This window comes from Camellia sinensis, chromosome 8 (assembly GCF_055761805.1).
Source record: "Camellia sinensis isolate YWXY chromosome 8, ASM5576180v1, whole genome shotgun sequence".
Lineage (NCBI taxonomy): Eukaryota > Viridiplantae > Streptophyta > Magnoliopsida > Ericales > Theaceae > Camellia > Camellia sinensis.
The window spans coordinates 138,521,018-138,543,674 of NC_138968.1; the positions used below are offsets into that span (position 1 = coordinate 138,521,018).

Here is a 22,657-nt window from a genome sequence, read left to right on the forward strand (position 1 = left end):
GGCTTTAAGGTCTAAAAAGCATTCAAAATAGTTTTGGTCCAAAATGGGGTGTAAGGTTGGGATTTGACGCTCTCCTTGCCAAAGAAATCGAACCTTTGCACTGCACACCTTTCATCACCAAATAAGCAATCAGTAGCGCCCAAGTCTTAAGGGTAGTCAAAAATGGGGTGTCTACAGCACCAAACACATTGACATTCGTTATCATTTTATCCAAGAGTTAGTGGAAGAAGGCCTTGTTGTTCTTGAACATATACCCACTGAGTGTCAAAAAGTTGATATTTTTACAAAACCCTTTGATCTTCTTAGGTTTAAGTTCCTTAGAAAGACCTTGGGTGTAGTGCTCAGTCACTAGGGTGTTACCTGTTACTTGAGTGGGTGTGAGTGATTGGTTTTATGTGTGCTTGAATGCTATAATCTCATTGTCATTGATTTTCTCATCTCTGCATTTAGACTCATATGAACATCTCTCATGCTGCTTGTAAGATTTCATTATTCTTTGTTCATAGCTCATTCTAAATGCCCATACTCATTGATTTCATGATCTAATTCTATACACATCCTTGAGATAAACTGTTACAGGGGTTTCCGCACAAGTGATCAAAGTTCTCTGTAGACCACTAATAGTGTATATTTTACATTATTAGAGGAATTGACCTATACTGGCATATCATGGGTGATGTTGAGTCTCTTAACCATCTACCATCATTTTCACGTCCACGTTTCCTCGCTCAATTCATTGAAGTCCGGGCATTAGGAAAAGGCTACCTCAGAGGCACCAACCAAGCCATCCTTACTGATTTCATGTTTCTTTGGTTTGGTCTTCATACTCTTAAACGTGTATGCCACCAATGAGTGCCCACAAGAAAATAATAATAATAATAATAGTAGTAGTAGTAGTAATAATAATAATAATAATAATAATAATAATAATAATAATAATAATAATAATAATAATAAAAGACTTAAACACACACACACACACACACACATACACACACATATATATAGAAAACAGAGGCCGCGTACCCCGCTCGAGCGCAGAACTTGCCGCTCGAGCAGAGTCACCAAAATGCGTGCGATAAAAATAGGTCTCCGCTCGAGCACTTGAACTCATGCTCGAGTGCAAAAACACGCCTCCCAGTATTTGTGCAGACAAGCCAAATTACTAAGAGGGTGCAATATTCGCTCGAGCGCAAATGTTCCCGCTCGAGCGGGAAGACCAAAACCAGGGAAAAAATACAACTCTATAAAACAGAGCTTGTTTGTGGAATTGGCAACAAGTAGGGACCTAACAATCTCCCCCTTTCTCAATTCCCAAACAAAACTTTTCTAACAATTGTTCCTAAACAACCATGCACTAGACACTCACTAACGCAACCTATCAGCTACAAAACAGAATCCGCAATACCATAAACGCTGATTTGATGGACAAATAGTTTGAATTTGAACAATTTAGAACAATCCACCATCCACCTGTGAAAAACTTCCAACATATCACATAAAAACAAAACTGTGGAACTCAAAAAGATAATAAAACGCAACAGATATGAAAACAAACAAAATAACTACAGCAGCTCTAAAATAGATGAAACAATGTATCAGTTTCAAAACACTAACTGAAGCAGTTCTAAAACAAAATAGCAAAATTGCCAACTATAGCAAATGAGTAAAATTTACTGAGAGGGTTCAATATTCGCTCGAGCGTAAATGTTTCCGCTCGAGCAGGAAGCCCAAAACTAGAGAAAAAATACAACTCTATAAAACAGAGCTTGTTCGCGGAATTGGCAACAAGTAGGCACTTCGTTTTGTCCTTCTCCAGCCGCCAAAAGCTTGACTGGGTTCGCAAGTTTGATCAACCGACTTCTGTCTCGCGTTGAGGTCTCAGTCTTTGAGGACGATGACTATGCCACCCCTATTAAACCCTTCACTAAGAAGATTGTTTCTCAGAGTGGAGCACATGTTCAGGGGGAGTCTTTTAGGGCTAGTCCTTCTACAGGTGCTGAGGATACTCTAGCCGAGGAGGCGAAGATTGATGCAGCAACAGCTGATGCAGAGGAGGCTGATAATCATCCCCAGACCTTTCGTGGCCAGCTTCGCCATTTTGAGCAGTATGTGACTCAGTGGTTATATTATCTAGATGCTCGTCTTGATGTCTTTGATTGCCGTCTTAGACGTTTAGAGCAGTCTGCTGCCCAGACTACTCTTTAGCTTGCTCAGATTATCCCTTTGCTTCAGTTACAGTAGCCTCATCCACCTCCAGCTGACCCTTGACTATGTTTTTTTCTTGGACTATTTTTGTTTGACTCTCGGACAAAAATGGGGGAGAATTTACTCATTTGGTACAGTTGGCTATTTTGCTATTTTGCTTTAGAACTGCTTCAGTTAGTGTTTTGGAACTGATACATTGTTTCATCTATTTTAGAACTGCTGTAGTTATTTTGTTTGTTTTCATATCTGTTGCGTTTTATTATCTTATTGAGTTCCACAGTTTTGTTTTTGTGTGGTATGTTGGAAGTTGTTTCACAGGTGAATGGTGGATTGTTCTAAATTGTTCAAATTCAAACTATTTGTCCATCAAATTAGTTTTTGTGGTTTTGCAGATTCTGTTTTATGTCTGATAGGTTGTGTTAGTGAGAGACTAGTGCGTGGTTGTTTAGGAACAATTGTTAGAAAAGTTTTGTCCGGGAATTGACAAAGGGGGAGATTGCTAGGTCCCTACTTGTTACCAATTCAGCGAACAAGCTCTGTTTTATAAAGTTGTATTTTTCCCTGGTTTTGGTCTTCCCGCTAGAACGGGAACATTTGCACTCGAGTGGATATTGCACCCTCTCAGTAATTTGGCTTGTCGGCACAAATACTGGGAGGCATGTTTTTGCGCTCGAGCATGAGTTCCAGTGCTTGAGCGGAGACCTATTTTCATCGCACATTTTTTGTGACTCCACTCGAGCAGTAAATTCTACGCTCGAACGGGGTACGCGGCCTCTGTTTTCTATATGTATGTGTTTAAGTCTTTTTTTAGGGTTAACTCTTCTAGATTTGTTTTGGGTGCTCTACGGTTTTGTTTTGGGGCTAGTTTGCTAGTTTTCCTTTGATACTTGCTTGAGTATTAAACTAACATGGTTGGTTAATATACATCAAAGGGTTGTTTGAGTCATCTTCTTCAAGAGTGTTCTTCTTCTATGGAATCCAGAGATTCAAACATGGAGTGTCAAAGGTGTTCGAAGCTGTGCCCAGTCGTTGAGTCAACGTGGATGTTGTGGAATCAACATCAATCTAATTAATCCTGAAACGAAGGTTGCGGTGGAAGACATACAAAGCGTTGAAGACAAATTGACAGAGTTTGGGTAATTGTTTGGGTATTTTGTATTCTTTTTTTCCTTCATAGTGGATTGGTTTGTTGCGTTTTGCCCATGATTTTTTAATCACAATTGGAGGTGCTCCAATAGTGATTTTTTCGACGTAAAAATCGTTTGTGTCTATTTATTATTTCTGAAACAACAATCTAAATCACTTTCGTACATGCTTGATGATTTAGATAGCTTGTTTTGATTGTTTGGGAATTGGTACAATTAAATCTGGATCTAATCACGAATCACTTAGGTTTTTCACAACTTATTTTTGGTCATGATTGTTCAGTTCTCAAAGTCCAAACAAATTCAATTTGTTCGGTTGCACACTGCTGCACAACATGACAATGTTCAGCTTTGTATGTCCGAACATTGTGACTTTATTCACCTTTGTACGTCCAAACAATATGAGTAAAATATTAATTTTTTTTTCCTTTGTTTGACCTTGTATGTCCAAACAATATAACTTTGTTCCTTTGTTGGTTTCATATAGAATTCCATTTTGGAGAATGTGGAGCATGCTGAATGCGTGTTAAACTACACTAGTGAATTTACCACATACGAGGTAGAATTACTATGGCCAATTACTTCTTTTATTAATACACTAGTGAATTTACCACATACGAGGTAGGATTACTATTGCCAATTACTTCTTTTATTTATCTTTATATTTATATTTGTACAAACTATAAGCTAATATGTTTAATGTAGATATTTAAAAGCAGAGAAGCAATGATTAACTGGGCATGTGATGTTGGCAAGAAAAATGGTTTTGTTATAATTGTGAAATATTCAGATTCTGGTGGCGGTCGTTGGACACCAAGAATTAAACTAGCGTGTAAGAGGAGTGGAAAATATAGACCAAAAATGAAGGTGAAGTTTTATTCTCATGATGAGAATGCTAGGATAACCGGGACCAAAAAGTGTGATTGTCCATTCTTGCTAAAGGATGAGAAGTTAAGCCCTAACAACGATTGGATGTTGCATGTAGTATGTGGAGTGCATAATCATCCAGCTGTAGATCATCTTGAGGGGCATTCATATTTGGGAAGATTATCACACCAAGAAAATGAATTGTTGGTGGATATGTCTAAGAGTATGGTGAGACCAAAAGATATTTTAGTTACATTGAAACAGAGGAATCCGTTGAATGTAACGACAATGAAGACAATTTATAATGTGCGTCATAGATTTAAAGTGAAAGAGAAGGCCGGGAGATAACAGATGCAACAACTATTGGGGAAGTTAGCAGGGCATGAATACATTGAATGGCATAGATGTAAACAAAATACCATGGTTGTCACTGACCTCCTTTGCGCTCATACATTCAGTTTGGATTTGTTTCGTGTGTTTTAACGTGTCTTGATTATGGACTGTACGTATAAGACCAACATGTATGGTCTTCCCTTGCTTGAGATTGTAGGTGTGACTTCCACAAATATGACATTTTTAATAGCTTCAACATATTCATAGTTCGAGCGTACCAATAAATATGTATGGGCTTTGAATATATTCATGGTCTCATGGATGAGAATATTTTTCCTGAGGTTATTGTCACAGATAGAGAGCTTGCATTGATGAATGCCATTGATGTGGTATTACCTAGTTCCAAACACTTGTTGTGTCGATGGCATATAAATAAGAATGTCTTGGCTAAGTGCAAGAAGATGTTTGACAGTAAAGACACGTAGGAAAAGTTTAACTCTTCATGGAATTTGTTAATCTTCTCTTCGTCTAAAGATGAATACCATGAACACCTTAGCACATTGCACAAAGAGTTTAGTGCATATCTAGAGGCACTTGATTATGTTACTCAAACATGGTTGAAGCAATGCAAGGAGAAATTTGTTGCATCATGGACAAATTCATATCATTCCGTAAAATTAGGCTTTCCACGCGCGAGCGGACTTTGTTATATCAGTCCATAAAATTAGGGTTTCATATCATTTCTTGCAGTCCCCTCTCTGTCTAAAACTCACCAAAATCCTGATCTAGAGCTTCTCTCTCTAGAAGTCACCTTTTCTCTTTGATTTCTCCAAATCCATTGGGACTTAAGCCTAAGTTCTTCACCAAAGTTGGTCATCACCTCGAGCGCTTCATTCTGTGCGGTGAAGATCGAGTTTCGACACCGTTGATTTTGAGGGTTTCATCTCATTTCTTCTTCAAAACTTGAGGTAGGGATTTTCTTTGAGTTATATATATATTTTTGCAAGATCTAGATGGTTTTCGAAATCATCCTTTGATAGCTTCTGAAAATTTATTTTGATTTAAGAAGTTGAGCGATTTTGAAAGTGGGTTTGTCTCTTGTTCTTTTAAAATAATCTTATGGGTTTTGATCTTTGTTGATTGAAGAAAAGATGATTTCCGAGAGTTTTCTTTCAAAAGATTTGAGCTGTGTAGTTTGGTGAGAAAACCTAGAAATTGAGGATTTGAAAAAGAAATTGAAAATCCATAGGTAATATAGTTATATTTATTTTTGTGTGCCAAAATAAATGATGTTTAGAAAATTTCTTATTTATATTTGTATAAATGATTAATTTTGTGGATTATGAGAATTGTTGTTCATTTTAGAAATGGTTATTCAGAATGTTGATATAGTCTTAAAATGACTAAATTGTTGAGAATACTTGAGAAGAGGAAATTGTGTTGCCCTTGGATGAATTGAAATAAAAGTATTTATTCATCTTGTGAAATTGCATTGAAGTAAGAAATGAGAATTTTGATCACAATGGAAATATTGTGTGGAAGTATTGAAAGTGGAAGAAATATTGCATTGCATTTTTAATTATTGCATTGGCATATCAATTCATTTGATAATGAAGAACTTTGAAATTTGATTTGAAAACTTGCATTGAGAAAATAATGCTGAGAAATAAGTTTTCATGAAATGGTTTTGGGGTAAATATGTTGGTAAGTCTTGATAAGTGGTATAGATGATATTGAATAAGTTGGCCTGCAGGTCCGGGGTGAAAGACCGAAAAATCCGCGCGGATAGGTGTCGAGCCTTCCGGTTAATACCGGTAAAAAGGACAATTTGGTAATACTCGTATAGTCTACTTGTAGACACCAGCCTAGGGATTACCAGAGACGTATTTACTACCCTTGAAATAAATTGTTAAGTTTTGAACAATTGAAATTGCATGACATCATTGAGCATGATGGTTTTCAAAAGATGAAAATGTAATTTATCTTCAAAAAGGGCATAGCATGGCATGTGCATTTCATCTCTTGAGACTTGTATAAAATGTATATACTTTGTTAAGAATTTTCTACTGGGCTTTATGCTCACCCTACGGGATTTTTGTGCAGGAAAAGATGTGGTGATTCCACCCAACTAGGGGCGTGGAAGTATGTGTGTTGGGAGTACAATGCTCTCATTTTGCGTGACTCTGTTTTGTAAGCCCAAGGCTATATTTGTATTGAGTTAAAACTCTATTTTCTGTAACCAAGAATGTTCTTGGATAAATTTGTAATCCTGTAGGGCACTTATTATTTGTTTGGCTTCCATTTCATACTTGTTATAAAATGCATGTTTGGGATTAGAACTGGGGCATTGAGATGTGAACAATATGTATTTGGCATTTAATGGAAATGGGCGTATGGATTAGTTAGCTATATATATGTGTTTGTCTATCAGGTGGGTTTTGTTGCATAAATAGATATATCATGCCCAATTTTCGGGGCATTACAGATTGTATTAATTGCTAATGAGAAAAGTTTGTTGTAAACATGGTTAATTTCAGCTCTATCTTTTTTATCTCTTTGATGTTCTCGCTCACCTAAAAACCCACTAACACCCAAAATAAATTGAGGCACGTGGCCATTCATAATACCAATCCACAATGTTAACCCGAATGTCAACTTACCTGAAACCTTTGTCTTCTTTAATTTTTATTGAGCGAGCAGTGAATAGGGCCAATTTCCCTGACTGTGATATTCTGAATATTTTAGTCCCACTTTAGGGTGTGTTTTCTACTCTTTTCCCAATATAGGGTGAAACGGTTTTGCTAAACCCGTTTTCTTTAAAACGACTTTGCCAATGCCGTTTTTGATGAATAAAAAAATAATAAAATTTTCCTTCATAAAAACGGTTTTTCTAAAGCCGTTTTTACTGAAGGTGTAATTAATTTTGAGTTTATATAAAACGGTTTTTGTAAAACCGTTTTTATTTTTATTAAAAAAAAATTCCCAATTTATAAATATTGTTTGCCTAAAATAATAATTTTATCATAAAACGGTTTTCGGAAAGCCGTTTTATTATTTAACAAAATCCATCTCATTCTCCTTTTGAACTTACGAAAGCCGTTTTTGATGTCCAACACAACACAGTTGCGATTCTTACTCAGCCGAACTCCGAAGGGAAGACCGACGACGAAGAGGAAGCAAACGAACAACAGCCAACAGTACACCACCGACAAAACGAGGAAGACTTTCAGCAAACACCCACATTCAGGTTTGTATCGCATAAATGAGGGTTTTCATTTTAGATTTGGGATTTTAAATTTCGAAATTAGGGATTGCTGAAAGTAGGGTATTGAAAAGGTACAAATTTTGTTATTCGTAAGATATAGTCTACGATTTTTGTATCTCAATTCACTTTTTCTATATCTCAATTCACTTCTTTTTTGTTTATCATATAATTGTTATGATCAGGTTTTTTTTATCAGGTTTTTTGTTATTCGTTAGATATAACTGTTATGATCAGGTTTTTTTTGATCTGGTTTTTTGTTATTCGTAAGATATAATAGTTATGATTAGGTTTTTTTGTTTTTTTTTTTTTTTGGTCCATTAATTTTTGTTGTTTGTTAATTTTGGGTAGTACTTTGTTCGGTTTCACTGTGTGGGTGTGCATATGTAATGTCAAACTTGGGTTATAAATTGATGTTAAATAAATCAAATGTGAGAGAGAAATGTGATAATTTTCCCGTCTTCTCTAATAGGATCAAAATTTCGTTTCAGTACGTTCTTTCGGTTAGGTTAGAAATGAAAATTGAATTGGAAACTTTTTCAAACGTTTCGAAAACATGAGAAATAACAAAAGGATTTGAAAGTGTATGAAAATATTTGGAAAAAAAAAACAAAAACTTTTATTGATGTTAATAAATTCTCCATAGTTAATTACTTGAATATGTTGAGTGTTATGAATGCTTAGTTGGATAAAGGGGTTTGCCATTTTAAGAAAAATATATTACAAGAAATTGTGAAATTGTTGTAACAATAGGCATGGAAAAATAAACAATCAGTGCATTGCTCCTTCAGGTTTTCTAGACTACGAGCACAATTGGTAGCTGATTTGTTATCACAATAAAGCCTCAAAAAATCTTTTTTGGTTGGTCTTAATTCTTATGGTGATTTTTAGTCAAAAGAAGTTCAAAGGGTCTATGTGTCATTGATTTGCACTTGACCTAGCATTTGTTTGACTGGCATTTACTTTACCAAGTTGCAAAGATAACCTCTTTATCAATGTAATTAGCCCAATCAAACAGAGTTAAGAAAACAAATGTGTATTCAACAATCCTCAGAGCTTCTTCTAAACTGAGGTGTTGTAACTCCATGCGTGAATTGATTAGCTGTAGCTACATGAATCTATTAGATTAGCGATTAACCCAAAAGCTTAACGTGTTTATGTTTTCAGAAGGCAAGATACTTTTTATTCTTCATGGAAAGTTGGAATTTCAATATTTTATACTATTGTTTCAGACTGAACAATTGTGGGCATGGTAGTTTAGAGTTTGAACTTGTGAACAATTTAGAATTTTCCTATTGGAAGTTCTTAGGTTGTGATAGTATGAAAAATTAGGGCTTGTAAAATTAGGTTCTTATAGTATGACGAATTAGTTTAGTAGAGTTTTTCTGTATCAAAGGCCTATTGGTTATAATGTCATACGTGGATGGTTCAATACATGAAGATGAAATGAGAAATTATGGCGCGCACAGTGAGGTTGTGGGAAGAGTTCTTACAGTATGTGCATGCTATTTCATAGAATGTGAAATTAAAAAAATCAAAGTATGAAAGCAACTACACACGAAACACATGACGAAAACGGGTTTGATAAACCTGAACAAAATGTCAATTAAAGATATGGAAAGGTTCTTTCAAAGCATTTGAAAACACCCACCCATGAAAGCCCCAAAAAAAGAGTCTTAATTGAAGAAATTATTTTAAAAAATAATAATAATACCAAAGGGAAAGCATAACAACATAAAACAAAGAGTAAAGGAAAACATAAGCTCATAAGACGGGATGAAGAAATCATCACAAATCACAACAAAAGAATTCAAATGTTAATTCATGATAATTGGAGAAATGATCCCACACATGATTTTTTGTTTAAATGTACAAATAGATAATCCTTCTAAATAATACAAGAAATATAAGTCATATAGGATGCTATTATATGTGGAGCAAATAACTTTCATTTCCATGTTCACGTCGATATGCCACTTAAATATTTTGTAATACCAAAAGACCTATGCCTAAAGGCACTCCTGTGTAATATATGTAGTGTTTGCGCTCAAATGTGCTTACTTTATTATTTTGAAATAATTGAGTTACTTTGAATGCAAAGTTTAGGTATGGAAGTTGTGAGCATTATGTTCTATTGGGGTGGAAAGATTTTGCGAAATTGCGATGAAGGTGTGTCGTACGACACCAAACCTCAAGGGTTGTATAATGTGCACAGGGGGATAACATTGGGCGAGTTAGAGGCTATGATGGTGCCGAAGGTTGGTACGCATGGGGAAATAATGCGATTAAAGTTTAAATGTAGACTCCCATGTTAGGGAAAGTATAGGTTGCTGCCAATCAAAGATAATGAGACCTTAAGTAATGTCTTAGAGCTCCCACATAAATTAGGTCTTGATTATTTTTTGGAAATCTATGTGGAGAAGGAGAGCAATTTTGGTGGCACAGAGATGCCAATTCCGGTGGGCAGAACATTCACTCAAATGTTGACACAATCACAATCCCCTGACAATACACTTATACAGGCTGCACACATGTTCCTTGAAGATTACCCTCCATTCAATCATTCTCAGAGTTACAATCAATTAAATGCATCACAGAACGTAGATGGTTATTACAGTGTCGGAGCAGGTCCAAGTGCTCCGACAACGTATAATTCGATGGTTCTTACAAGCCCATATCCCCACTGGAATGAAGAATGTCCACCAGTTTGTAATGTTCAACGTACAACGGAGACTACTATCCAAAATTATGCATCCTCCGATGATACAGTGCCATTTTTTCACGAGGTTAGAGTAAGTGATGAAGATTCTGTGGAAAATGTGTGTAACGCCCTCAAAATAATAACATTAAACCCATCAAATAAGACATATGAACTAGCCACATTCTTTTATTCATTAGAGTCTCATTACATAAGTATTACATGTTAACATCAAAACAAAATGCCCTACGGGCTTACAGCTTTCCAAGTTAACATTTGGTTACAACAAAAGAGCACTAACTCGTTTACACATTAAGCCCTTGGCTTGAAGTTACATGTAATACATCAAAAGTAAAACGACAAAAACATGTCCGCCTCTAGCCTCCCAAGCTATGTCCTTGGAGGTGGCATGCTACCTGTACCTGAAAATGATATTCCCATATAGGGTGAGCCACAGCCCAGTAGAAATACACTAAACCAACCATGGACAATGACTAAAACATTAGCAATTGATAGATGGCTAACACTGATACATTCACATAAATCACATATTTATGTCATACGACTTAAAAGTCCAAGTTACTTTTCATTTTCCCTTTTTCAACAGATAAGCATGTCAGCTCTATCATCATTTCAACAGATAAGTATAAAAACTATATCCCACATTTACAGATATGCATATAAGCTGTATCCACATTCTCAACAGATATGTATAACAACAATATCCCACATTCAGATAAGCATAAAAGCTATATCCACATTTCACAACAGATATGTATAACAACAATATCCCACATTCAGATAAGCATATGAGCTCTATCTTCACTTCTCTAGACAAGCATATGAGCTGTATCTACGGAGTTCATCCCCTATCTTCTCCCAACACTAACCGGTTTAGAGGTACATCCCCTATCTTCCCCTAAACCGCGAAGTACATCCCCCATCTCCTCCTCTACACATAACGTATACAAACACATTGGTTCTATATACAATCACTCAATACATACAGTTAATGTATTCTATCAACCGTCAAGTTCCATGACACATTCCATTGATTAGTTTCAGTTTGCCTAATCATCATGCATTGTCTACAACAATCACGACTATCCTCCACCGATAGCCCAAAGCAGTTATTTCTAAACAGATAATAAATGCACAAATGGATATTCAATCAACATTTCATTTCCTCATTTCTCCCAATTAATTATCCCAATTAATCAAACAATGTAATTAGGCCATTTTCCATAATTACCATTTCAACCCTTAGGTTCCATTTTCATCAATGATACAACAATAAGTCCATTTCTCTATTCCAAACATGCTCCTAGGTTTATTATGAATAAAACCCCAACTTTTGTAAAATTACACAAAAGCCCCAAACTTTCACAAAATTACCAAACCAAGCCCAACATCTCAAAATACCAAAATTTAAAGGCAAAACCCATAGAGAGGAGTAGGATATCCCTACCTCGAAGTTTGAGCCAAAAAGGAGATGAAGACTCGAAGATCAACGTGCTCCAAATCTCAACTTTTTCAGATTAAATCGAAGCTCTCAACACCCTCTATCTTTTTAACAAAGGCCCTAGGCTAGATTCACACTCTAGGGAGATCAAATCTTAGAGAGAGAGCAAGTGTAGAGAGAGAGAGTCTCGGATTTAGGTTTTGGAAGAAAAAAGAAATGAAAAACTGCAGTTCAAAATCGCTGTTGTCCGCTGATATAAAACACTCTCGCTCGAGCCAAGATGTTCTCGATCGAGCGAAGAAAAACCCAGACCGCTCGAGCCAAGGAAGCTCGCTCGAGCCAAGAAAGACAACTCTCAGGTCCAGAACCAGACGCCATCGCTCGCTCGAGCGAAGCCACTCTGGCTCGATCCACCAGACAAACTCAACTCTCGCTCGAGCGACCAACGCCTCGCTCGAGCAAAGGTCCAAAATTCTGGGCAGCAACACTAGGCTCCCAAACACAACCAACCTGTAACAAACCTGCCCAACACATCCTATAACTCAAATATGAAACAAAAGGAATGTAAACACGATAATAACCAACTACCAACATCCATGGACACATGTCCGGATCACTGTACGACAAGGGTAAACCCGGGATCGCTATAACCTCCCCCCCCTTAAAGAATTTCGCCCCCGAAATTAAGCACAAGTTTGCAAAAACAGGTTTTCCTCCATTTTAGACAATGTTACATTTTAACATTCAACAATTCGACCCATTACCGGTCATCCCATCCCTTTAACAAGAGACATTTCACAATATGTAAACAACATATGTACTTTCAACATGCATCAACATTATGTGCTATCTTTCCAATTTCAACAATATATCCAACATATATAATGTTACATTCAACTTCCATATGAGGCAAGTTCTAAAACATACTTCCATAAATCAAAACATTTTCAATGTTTCACAACTTAAGACATATATAAAAGCTCTTAAGTTCAACAAAATTTAACTACAAGACTACACATCAACAAACAAGTCCGGATATTTTTCACGGACTTCCAACTCACGTTCCCAAGTGGCTTCCTCCACTCCGTGATGTTTCCACAAGACTTTCACCAAAGGAATGGTCTTGCCACGCAGGACCTGATCCCGCCTATCCAAGACCCGAACCGGTCTCTCCTCATACGAGGCATCCTCATCTACCTCTAAATCAGTCCAATCCAACACATGTGATGGATCTGTCTCATACTTCCGAAGCATACTCACATGAAACACGTCATGCACTCCGGATAACTGCGGTGGTAAGGCTAACCGATAAGCAACCTCGCCAATCCTCTCAAGGATCTCAAAAGGACCAATAAACCGAGGGGATAACTTCCCACTCTTCCCAAACCTCATCAAACCTCGCCTAGGTGATATCTTCAGAAAGACATGATCACCTACCTCAAATGCCAAAGGCCTCCTCCTACGGTCAGCATAAGATTTCTGACGACTCTGGGCTGTAACAAGCCTCCTACGGATAAGCTCAACTTTCTCCGTCGTCTCCCTAACCAACTCCGGACCCAACAAAGGTGCATCACCCACCTCGGCCCAACACACTGGAGACCTACACGGTCGGCCATACAAAGCCTCAAACGGTGCCATACCGATACTAGACTGAAAAATGTTGTTGTAGGCAAACTCTACCAATGGCAAGTGCCTCTCCCACGTCCCACTGAAGTCCAGGACACAACCCCGAAGCATATCCTCGAGGATCTGAATAGTACGCTCGGACTGCCCGTCAGTCTGAGGATGATAAGCCGTACTAAAGGTCAACCTAGTGCCCAAGGCACTCTGCAAACTCTGCCACAACCTAGCAGTAAAACGAGGATCTCTATCTGAGACGATCGTCACTGGGACCCCGTGCAATCTCACTACGTCCCAAATATACAAGTCGGCAAGATGATCTACCGAATCTCTCACGCGCATAGGAATAAAGTGCGCCGACTTAGTCAACCGGTCTACAACCACCCAAATAGCATCACTACCCCGCTGAGTCCTCGGAAGACCTACAACGAAGTCCATAGTGACATGCTCCCACTTCCACTCGGCAATAGGCAAGGGTTGCAACAAACCCGCTGGCCTTTGATGCTCGGCCTTCACTTGCTGACAAGTAAGGCACTTCGATACGAAAACAGCCACATCTCTCTTCATACCCCGCCACCAAAATTGGCGACCCAAATCCTGATACATCTTAGTACCTCCCGGATGTACCGCAAGGCGCGAATGGTGAAACTCTCGGAGTACTTCCTCTCGGCAAGACTCCGGTACAAACAAACGGTCTCGGTATTTCACACTCAGGTCGGGATACACCGTCAAACCCTTCTCAACCTTCCCACTGGAGATCTTCTCTCGGAGGGATTCTACCTCAAGGTCACCTCTCTGTGCCTCTAACACTCTAATCACAAGTGTAGGCTGCGCAACAACAGAAAACAAGGCCGCAGCCTCAACAGATTCGCCCAGTAGCAAATCAAACTCGCCAAGTGCCCCTAACATCTCCCATTCTCGGATGGCTATACAAGCTACATCACTAATGGATTTCCTACTAAGGGCATCGGCCACAACATTGGCCTTTCCCGGATGGTAATGCAACTCAAAATCATAATCCTCGATGAACTCCATCCATCTCCTCTGCCTCAGATTCAAGTCTCTCTGTGTAAACAGATACTTCAAACTCTTATGGTCCGAGAACACCTCGAACTTCTCACCATAAAGGTAATGCCTCCAGATTTTCAAGGCAAAGATCACTGTTGCTAACTCTAGGTCGTGTGTGGGGTAATTCTTCTCGTGTATTTTCAACTGACGTGAGCCATAAGCTACCACTTTCCCCTCTTGCATCAACACACAACCCAAACCCTCTCGTGAGGCATCACAATAAAATGCATAACCCAACCCTCTCTCCGGAATAATCAGCACCGGAGCGGTGGTCAATCTAACTTTCAACTCTTGGAACGACTTTTCACAAATCTCACTCCACACAAACTTGACTCCCTTCCGAGTCAGTCTAGTCAACGGTGACGCTAACCTGGAGAAATCTTTCACAAACCGACGGTAATACCCAGCTAATCCCAGAAAACTGCGGATCTCAAACACACTCTTAGGCTGTGCCCAATCTTGCACTGCCTCTACCTTGGATGTATCAACAGACACCCCTTCCCCGGATACCACGTGGCCTAAGAATTTGACTTCCCTCAGCCAGAACTCACACTTCCCAAACTTGGCATACAGCCTATGGGCTCTAAGTAACTCAAGCACCACTCTCAAGTGTGCTTCATGCTCCTCCTCAGAAGACGAGTAGATAAGGATGTCGTCCACAAAAACGACCACAAACCGATCCAAGAATTCCCGGAAGATCCGGTTCATCAAGTCCATAAAGACTGCCGGTGCATTGGTAAGCCCGAATGGCATCACCAGAAACTCGTAATGGCCATACCGTGTACGGAATGCCGTCTTAGGAATATCTTCCTCCCTGACCCTCAACTGGTGGTAACCCGATCTCAAGTCTATCTTAGAGAAACAACGGGAACCCTTCAACTGGTCAAACAAATCATCTATACGGGGCATAGGGTACTTATTCTTAACCGTAGCCCGATTCAACTTCCGGTAGTCAATACACAATCTCAAGGCACCATCTTTCTTTTTAACAAAGAGGGTCGGTGCTCCCCACGGCGAAACACTAGGGCGAACAAAGCCCTTATCTAGCAATTCCTGGAGCTGAACTTTCAACTCAACCAACTCTGCTGGAGCAAAACGGTAAGGTGCCATAGAAATCGGCGCCGTACCAGGCACTAGATCAATAGAGAACTCTATCTCTCGGTGAGGTGGCAAACTAACAAGATCTTCGGGAAAGACATCCGAATACTCACAAACCACCCTCGGTAACACAACCTGGGTCTCACCACTCTCACCACTCTCAAAGCTGGCAAGTAGACTACTAAGTTCACTTCGCCCTCGCGAATCATACCCCGGTGGCAAAACACTACCAACCCGGTCTCCCAAGAAATGGAACCACTCCCCGCTCAAGGTACATAACGTGACCCTCTGGCGGTAGCAATCAATAACAGCTCGGTATGACAATAGCCAGTCCATACCCAAAATAACATCAAAACCCTTCATGGGCATGACAACAAACGGAAAAGGAAGCCTATAGTCGGCGACCTCTATATCACAGCCTCTAACACCCTATTTCAGAATCAACTCACCACCCAAAGGCGATACCACACAAATAGGAGATGCTAACTGTGCTAACTCCAATTCCAAAACAGATGCAAATGCAGCAGATACAAAAGAATGAGATGCACCCGTGTCTATCAACACATTAGCAACCGAGTTGCAAAATAGAAAAGTACCTCTCACTACTGATGGAGCCGGTACTAAATCCTGCGCGGTAACAGCATACACGCGCCCCGTAGGCCCCTGGTCTACCTGCTCACCTCTCGAAGCAAAAGACTACTGCACAGACTGGGATGACGAAACTCCCGGATTGGCCCTCGAGGCCTGCACAGACTGAGCTGGCTGAAAACCCTGCGTCTGCCTAGAACCAGACGCTCCCGAAGTGGCACTCAACTGTGGGCAAAACCTCTTCAGGTGCCCAGGCTGTCCACACTGATAACAAGTCATGGGCTGCCCCCTACCCAAACTCTGACTTTGCGGTCTAGCTGAAGAAGAAGCAGCTTTCTGACCCCCACCCTTCTGCGGGCAAACAGAAACCTTGTGACCCAACTGGCCACACTTGTAACAAGTAAACTCCCCCTGATTGCCTCTCCCCGAGCCTGCACTCGGCACTGGAAAGGTCGATCTAGAGACTGCACCCTGAGACTGCTGAGGGTTATAACCCTTCTGTCTCCTGCCATCACTCTGACTATCCTGGCTCCTCTTGGAGCCCCTCTGTTCTTCCTCCTCTTCCTGCATCATAATCTCCATATGAGCAGCGGCATCTACCAGGTGCCTATACTCTCGGATGTAAGACCCACCAACTCTCAACTTGAGGCCCCGCCTCAACTTCCACTCAAACTCATAACAACGGCGTTCCTCAGACGCCACCAGTTCCGGTGCAAACCTAGACAGACTGGTAAAAGTAGCCTCAAACTCGGCCACTGACAAGCCCTGCTATTTAAGCCGGCTAAACTGGTCCCTCAGCTTCTCCCTAGCTGCTGCAGACAAAAACCTCTCCTGAAAAGCATTCAGAAACGCCTCCCAAGTACCGCCAACACGAGCCTTCTCGTACTTCCACCATTGACCCGCATCTCCCTTCAGCTGGAAGGATGCCAAGGTCACTTTCAGTGCTCCGTCCTCGATGCTAAGCATCTCGAACGTCTTACTCATTTCCTCTAACCACTCATCAGCCTTCAGTGGCTCCTTCGGATCCCCGACAAACTCATCCGGATTAGACCGGAAAAACTCCCTCTTCAAGAAAGAAGGCCCTGTCTCAGCTGCCTGATTCCCAGCTCTAAGAATACCCAAAGCTCCTGCTATCTCTCTAGCCAAGGCACCCATAGCCTGCTGACCCACTGGCTCGGCCACATTGGCCTGCCCAACTCCCTCCTGCACTGCCGGAATCTCCTCCGGTAACGGTACCTCCTGCCTCGCAGGTCTACCACGCCTAGCTCCTCTTCCTCGTCCTGACATCCTAATAAAGGCAACACAGAACGTTAGCACATTCACAAATGTGCTGAAACTAAACACTCACGTCCTAATGGATGGACAACTGTAATTCACTCCACATAAGCACATAAACACATAAGCACTTACGAATTTCATTTCCGGATAATGATAGTCCCGAGGTGTTACTAGAGTTCCGGTTAGAAATAGCATTGATCAAGTGCTTTTCCAACAAGACTCCCACATAAGCACATAGTCACATAAGCATGTTATCAATTAGGCACATAGCATATGATACTACATCTAAGTCTCTATCAAGCGAGACAAACCCATTGTGATCCTAATCACTTCCCACGTACCCAAAGTATTCAAACCCGGTACGCTCTGATACCAAGTTGTAACGCCCTCAAAATAATAACATTAAACCCATCAAATAAGACATATGAACTAGCCACATTCTTTTATTCATTAGAGTCTCATTACATAAGTATTGCATGTTAACATCAGAACAAAATGCCCTACGGGCTTACAGCTTTCCAAGTTAACACTTGGTTACAACAAAAGAGCACTAACTCGTTTACACATTAAGCCCTTGGCTTGAAGTTACATGTAATACATCAAAAGTAAAACGACAAAAACATGTCCGCCTCTAGCCTCCCAAGCTATGTCCTTGGAGGTGGCATGCTACCTGTACCTGAAAATGATATTCCCATATAGGGTGAGCCACAGCCCAGTAGAAATACACTAAACCAACCATGGACAATGACTAAAACATTAGCAATTGATAGATGGCTAACACTGATACATTCACATAAATCACATATTTATGTCATACGACTTAAAAGTCCAAGTTACTTTTCATTTTCCCTTTTTCAACAGATAAGCATGTCAGCTCTATCATCATTTCAACAGATAAGTATAAAAACTATATCCCACATTTACAGATATGCATATAAGCTGTATCCACATTCTCAACAGATATGTATAACAACAATATCCCATATTCAGATAAGCATAAAAGCTATATCCACATTTCACAACAGATATGTATAACAACAATATCCCACATTCAGATAAGCATATGAGCTCTATCTTCACTTCTCTAGACAAGCATATGAGCTGTATCTACGGAGTTCATCCCCTATCTTCTCCCAACACTAACCGGTTTAGAGGTACATCCCCTATCTTCCCCTAAACCGCGGAGTGCATCCCCCATCTCCTCCTCTACACATAACGTATACAAACACATTGGTTCTATATACAATCACTCAATACATACAGTTAATGTATTCTATCAACCGTCAAGTTCCATGACACATTTCATTGATTAGTTTCAGTTTGCCTAATCATCATGCATTGTCTACAACAATCACGACTATCCTCCACCGATAGCCCAAAGCAGTTATTTCTAAACAGATAATAAATGCACAAATGGATATTCAGTCAACATTTCATTTCCTCATTTCTCCCAATTAATTATCCCAATTAATCAAACAATGTAATTAGGCCATTTTCCATAATTACCATTTCAACCCTTAGGTTCTATTTTCATCAATGATACAACAATAAGTCCATTTCTCTATTCCAAACATGCTCCTAGGTTTATTATGAATAAAACCCCAACTTTTGTAAAATTACACAAAAGCCCCAAACTTTCACAAAATTACCAAACCAAGCCCAACATCTCAAAATACCAAAATTTAAAGGCAAAACCCATAGAGAGGAGTAGGATATCCCTACCTCGAAGTTTGAGCCAAAAAGGAGATGAAGACTCAAAGATCAACGTGCTCCAAATCTCAACTTTTTCAGATTAAATCGAAGCTCTCAACACCCTCTATCTTTTTAACAAAGGCCCTAGGCTAGATTCACACTCTAGGGAGATCAAATCTTAGAGAGAGAGCAAGTGTAGAGAGAGAGAGTCTCGGATTTAGGTTTTGGAAGAAAAAAGAAATGAAAAACTGCAGTTCAAAATCGCTGCTGTCCGCTGATATAAAACACTCTCGCTCGAGCCAAGATGTTCTCGATCGAGCGAAGAAAAACCCAGACCGCTCGAGCCAAGGAAGCTCGCTCGAGCCAAGAAAGACAACTCTCAGGTCTAGAACCAGACGCCATCGCTCGCTCGAGTGAAGCCACTCTGGCTCGATCCACCAGACAAACTCAACTCTCACTCGAGCGACCAACGCCTCGCTCGAGTGAAGGTCCAAAATTCTGGGCAGCAACACTAGGCTCCCAAACATAACCAACCTGTAACAAACCTGCCCAACACATCCTATAACTCAAATATGAAGCAAAAGGAATGTAAACACGATAATAACCAACTACCAACATCCACGGACACATGTCCGGATCACTGTACGACAAGGGTAAACCCGGGATCGCTATAATGTGGATAGCACATGGGAAGGTGAAGATAATGACTCCGATGATGACGAAGTTGGAGTGCATCATGATATGCAGGAGGTACACCCAAATGTCCATATCCCTTTCTACCATAATTTGCATTTCGACAATGATGGTTCCATCACTAGCCGTGATGTTGTCGAACGTTGGCCATTGTGGGACTTCGAAACTGCTCATTTGGAGAAATGAATGATATTTACTAATAAGAAAAGACTAGTGCACGCTGTTCAGTTGTATAACCTGAAGCGCAATCGAGAATGCAAGTTTGTAGAATCCAAAGGAAACAGTTGGGTGGCCGAGTGCAAGCACGGCTGCAACTGGAGGGTTCGGGCAACGAAGTTGAAAGACAAAGATTTCTTTCAAATTAGAAGGTTTAAAGCGCCGCATCAGTGTGTGTACCCTAGAATGAATAGGGACAATTGCAACCTCAAGTCCGAGGTCATTGCTCATTTCATCAAGGCACAAATTGCGGTAAGTGACATGTTAGATTATTGTTTTTAGGATTTCATTATGACTGTAATATATTCAAATATAATTTATATTTGCAAATATCACCAGAATTGCCTATTGCTACCATAATTGAGGTCGTGAAAGAGAAGTTTCAGTTCACTATATCATATAAGAAAGCGTCGCTTGCAAGGACGATGGCAGTTGCAATGGTGTTTGGTGACTGGGACGAGTCGTACTGAAGGTTGGCTAGATATATGGCTGCATTGCAGGCATTCAATCCAGGCACAGTTGTCATGTGGGACATGATTCCGGATTTTCACTCTACCTCAATCGGAACTGAAATGTACATGAACTATGTGTTCTGGGCATTTAAACCTGCAATAGAAGGCTTCACGTATTGTCGTCCGGTGATATGCATTGACGACACACACTTGTACAGGAAATACGAAGGGAAGATTGTTGCAGCCACTGCAGTGACTGCTACAAACAAGATTGTACCTCTTGCCTTTGCCGTTGTTGACAAGGAGATGATCCAGAGTTTGGGTTGGTTCATTACTCTGCTTAGGCAACATGTGTGCCGTGACCGAGAGGAGGTGACATTGATATCTGATCGGCACACAGCTTTGCTTAGTGTCGTGTCAAGAATTTGGGACAATCCAGTAGTTCAACCAAGAGGGTACCATAGGTATTGCTTGCGACACGTATGTAGCAATTTCAATGACAGATTCGGCAATACAGTAGCGAAGGATCTTGTGTGGAGAGCTGGTTCTGCACGGCAAGTGCGGAAGTTTAACAAGATTATGGACGATATCTACAAGCTCGAGAAGAATGTTGAACGGCGGTTTAGTCGGATGAACCCTATTCATTGGATATTGTGCCATGATGGTGGTCGTATATGCAGATGGATTGTCAGTATATGCAGATGGATTGTCAAGTCATGTGACTTGGTACACAGTATTTGCTTTTCTCTATTTTTTCATTCTAGTGACAACTCATACCTTGTTCGTATATGTGGGATTGTCATGCAGAGACATTTATTTTCTATGGTTTTTCCTTTAGTGTCTTTCTAAAGCCATTCATAACCAACTATATAAACGACTAAAGGTGAAGACACAACCTTACAACTCATTTTGCCCTACGAAATTAACATTCATTTGTTTAAAAAAATTAGCATGGCTACACGATTCATGGGAGGGAGTGCGAATCGCAGAGGTGGTATGAACTTGCAAAGGGGTGACAGTTCACGACGAGGAGGAGGAAGGGGACGTGGTAATGCTGAAGACGAAACAACAATACCTGTTTTAGATTATGCTTGCGGTTATCGTGATAGGTTTGGGAAGCGACATTTTTTGATGCCCAAGTATTATCGAGTTCAAGGAGGTTCATGTATGGAGCCATCTGACAATCAAACAGGATATGGTTTGTCTGACGCTGCTCGTCTCAAGTGGCCCGCACTATTTATAGAGCGGGTACAACTGGAAACCTTAAGTCAAGAAAATCAACTTAAGGTGCCAAAAGCACATTCTGTTAAGATCCAAAAGGAAGATCCTGATAATGTTGATCGACTATGTGAAAGACTACAACGTGAGATTTCTCAAATGCGCCGTAGGTTAGCCCGCGATATGCAACTATACTTAGTTAAGAAGGATGCCCAGAAGAACAGATCAGAACCAAATGTTGCGACTATCAAGGGTATCATGGAGGATCCTGAACTTGTCTCTGACCCTGCGCTTTCGGATTATTCAGACTCTGAGATTGCCGATTCAAGCGCGAATTAGGTGTTTATGTCTATACTTCTGCAATATTAGGTTATGCATTAATATGTAATGTGTGTGTTCGACTAAGTTTTTCTGTAATGAGTTTGTCAGATTTTCTGCCTAATGTTTGTCTATCTAACTGTTATGTTTATGTATTGTGTGTTCAATTCAGGGTGTCCAGGATTTATGTATTGTGTGTTCAGTTCATGGTGTCCAGAATATATTTTTGTGGGAGACTTATGTCAGTACTACCTATGTAACTGAAAACTATTACATTTGCAACTTCAGTTATGTTGTTTTCATGCCCGTACGAGTATTTAGTAAATTAGTGACTTCGTATATTATGTATTAAGTTTTATTACAAAAAATGTTGACGAATTTTATTTTAGGGGAAATGCACATTCTCTTGACTTGTTCATCTTCTCAATCATGACAACCCAA

The 22,657-nt window shown here is 40.0% G+C and overlaps 1 protein-coding gene across 2 annotated transcripts in view; it reads right to left on the reverse strand.

Annotated features, from left to right (window-relative positions):
- LOC114260256 (uncharacterized) overlaps positions 1–22,657 on the reverse strand; it is a 217,853-nt gene that overhangs the window by 82,435 nt on the left and 112,761 nt on the right. The window contains exon 2 of one of the 2 annotated variants that reach the window (XR_014338326.1): positions 18,201–18,303. The exons of the other annotated variant lie outside the window; for it this stretch is intronic. The gene's annotated coding sequence lies outside the window, so the exon portion shown is untranslated. Of the gene's footprint in view, positions 1–18,200; positions 18,304–22,657 lie in introns of those variants that run through there. 2 annotated transcript variants of the gene reach the window in all.